The following is a 2,659-nucleotide window of genomic DNA, read 5'->3' as shown; positions in this document are numbered from 1 at the left end:
CATTGTCTGGATGTACCACAGTTTCCCCATTCATTTACTGAAGGACATCTTGGTTGCTTTCAAATTTGGGCAATAACAAATAAAGCTGGTATAAACATCCATGTGTACAATTTTGTGAGGACATTAACTTATTTGGTTAAATACCAAGAAGCACAAGCTGGATTGCACGATAAGAGAATATTTAGTTTTGTGAGAAACTGCAGAACTGACATCCAAGGTGGCTGTGCCATTCTGCATTGCCACCAGCAATGAATGAGAGTTCCTATTTCTTCACATCCTCACCAGCATTTGATATTGGCAGTGTTTTGGTTTTGGCCACGCTTATAGGTGTGTAGTGGTATCTCATTGTTATTTTAATCAGATATTTAAAAAACTTTTTTTTAAAATCTTAGTTCTTATATGTTATTTCTCATTTTATTAATTTACATTCTCTTCCTTTTTTTTTTTTTTTTTTTTGAGATGGAGCCTCAAGCTATCCCCCTGGGTAGAGTGCCATGGCATCACGCTCACAGCAACCTCCAACTCTTGGGCTCAAGCGAGTCTCCTGCCTCAGCCTCCCAAGTAGCTGGGACCACAGGCGCCCGCCACAATGCCTGGCCATTTTTTGGTTGCAGCCATCATTGTTGTTTGGCGGGCCGGGCTGGGGATTTGAACCCGCCACCTTAGGTGTACGTGGCTGGCGCCTTAGCCGCTTGAGCCACAGGTGCCGAGCCTCTCTTCCTTTTCAATAAGTAGGTTTACTTATGTAATTTCTTTTCAAAGTAACAGTTTTTAAGGTATATTTATTTTTCCTCCCAGTTTACTGCCTCCACTTCTTTCATGTGACTTCATACTTTGTTCTAGTTCTAACTCCTTTAGTTTCCTTTTTTCTTCCTGATAGTTTGTTTTGCTTTTACTGAGGTTTTGCCTTTAGTAAAGGCATGCCACACAGTATTATTTTTAGTGACATTTCAATAATTTAGTTGTTTAAAAATGCTCTATAACTTTGTTCTCGGTTTTCTTTTTAACTGTCCAAAACTTACTAAGTATTTTTAGTTTTCATCTGAAATTCTCTTTGATCTGTCAATCCCTAGATTAAAACAAAATGTCAGGTCTCTAGGTTGTTTTGGTGACTCTGGGAAAGAACGAGTTTGGGTTGTGTTTTAAAGTTAATGTGCTAGAATCATTTGTTTATTTTAGTAACCTGTTCCAGGAGGAATGCTTGAAGATATAGTTGCAACCTAATGGGAGAGTTGTTATGTACCAGATGAGTTACTTATATTAAAAGCAGTTAGATTGTGGTCTGTGGTTTAATTATACATTTGGTGAGAAAATTTATTTATTGAGACAGAGTCTTACTTTGTCACCCTTGGCAGAGTACAGTGGTGTCACAGCTCACAGCAACTTCAATCTCTTGAGTCCAAGTGATCCTTTTGCCTCAGCCTCCAGAGTAGTTGGGACTAGAGGCACCTGCCAAGACACCTGGCTGTTTTAGAGATAAGGTCTCATGCTGGCTCAGGCTCGAACCCATGAGCTCAGGCAATCTACCCACCTCGGCCTCCCAATGGTGAGCAAATTTAAACCCTTATGACAAGTAGTGCTTATCACTTTATTTATTAATTTTTTTGTTTTATTTTGTGTTTAATCAGTGTTTGCCACTGATGGCAGCATGGCTTATTCTTTTTAGACTCTTAGCCCCTAGAACCTACAGTTTGCCTCTGTTATTCACTATGGGTGGCACGTGCTGGTGCTGTGATTAGATCTCACTCTCGCCATCACGAGACCTGCTGCTGTTAGAACTGCAGAATGTTCTTGACTGCTTCTACATAGTGATTGTCCGGGGGTGGCTTCCTTGGACTCCCAGGCTGCAGGAACTTCTTAATTGTGGGATGTTGCTGATACGTGTTTTAAATGCCTTTAGCAAAGGGAAGTCAGAAAGAATAGAAGATTCCAATTCTTCCACCATTAAAATAGCTTCCAGCAATTGTGCATCTGCCCAACTGAATTTGTTGCCAAAGAGAAAATCTTCTCCGTGGTCTTTCAAAATCTTTTCAAAGATAGGCAAGTAGCGGGTTTTATCTTTCTTCACCACTAAAGCTAAGGCCTCCTCTTTCTTTAGGAGGTTTGAAGGGCGCCCCTGCTATCATCATCACCATCAGATCCAGGGTGCCATTGGTGTACATGTGGACCCGACTCTCCTTCAGTGCTTCCCGTGGAGGTCACACTTAGCAGTGAGGTAGCCGAGGATGGCTCTAGTCTGCGGCAGTGCCATTCCATCAATTTCAACCAAAGGCACTTGGCCGAAAAACAGGCGTCCATCCTTCTGCAACTTTTCATATTGTTCTCTTGTTTCAAAAAATTCTTCAAACTCCACTCCCGCTGCAGCCAGCGGCCCCCGGACAGACTCCATTCTGCCCCTGCCATGGCGGTAACAGAGCTTGGGTTTGGCCGCCTGACTCCTGGCTTGGGCTTTTCTCATCTCTTCCAGGCTGTGTCTCAGGGACGTTCAGTGCTTATCACTTTAAATGAACAAAGCTTCTTTAGCAAGTAAGTGTCTCTTTTTAACAAACTTGCAATCTCAAAACTTCAGGCCTATAGCCCTTGGAGTTTTACTGTTAATTATACCTTTTAAATATTATAGAAAAACTCTTTGTCTTTGGTCTATAGAAATTCAGGTTTA

The 2,659-nt window shown here is 41.6% G+C and overlaps 1 pseudogene; it reads right to left on the bottom strand.

Moving 5' to 3' along the window:
* Positions 1–1,772: 1,772 nt before the first annotated feature.
* Positions 1,773–2,458, bottom strand: LOC100945085 (annotated as a pseudogene).
* Positions 2,459–2,659: the final 201 nt, after the last annotated feature.

The sequence above is a fragment of the Otolemur garnettii genome, unplaced genomic scaffold (assembly GCF_000181295.1).
Source record: "Otolemur garnettii isolate 467f Iridium unplaced genomic scaffold, OtoGar3 scaffold00138, whole genome shotgun sequence".
In the NCBI taxonomy this organism is placed as follows: domain Eukaryota; kingdom Metazoa; phylum Chordata; class Mammalia; order Primates; family Galagidae; genus Otolemur; species Otolemur garnettii.
Note: the sequence above shows the minus strand (reverse complement) of the source record. Positions and strands in the feature narration are given on the sequence as shown.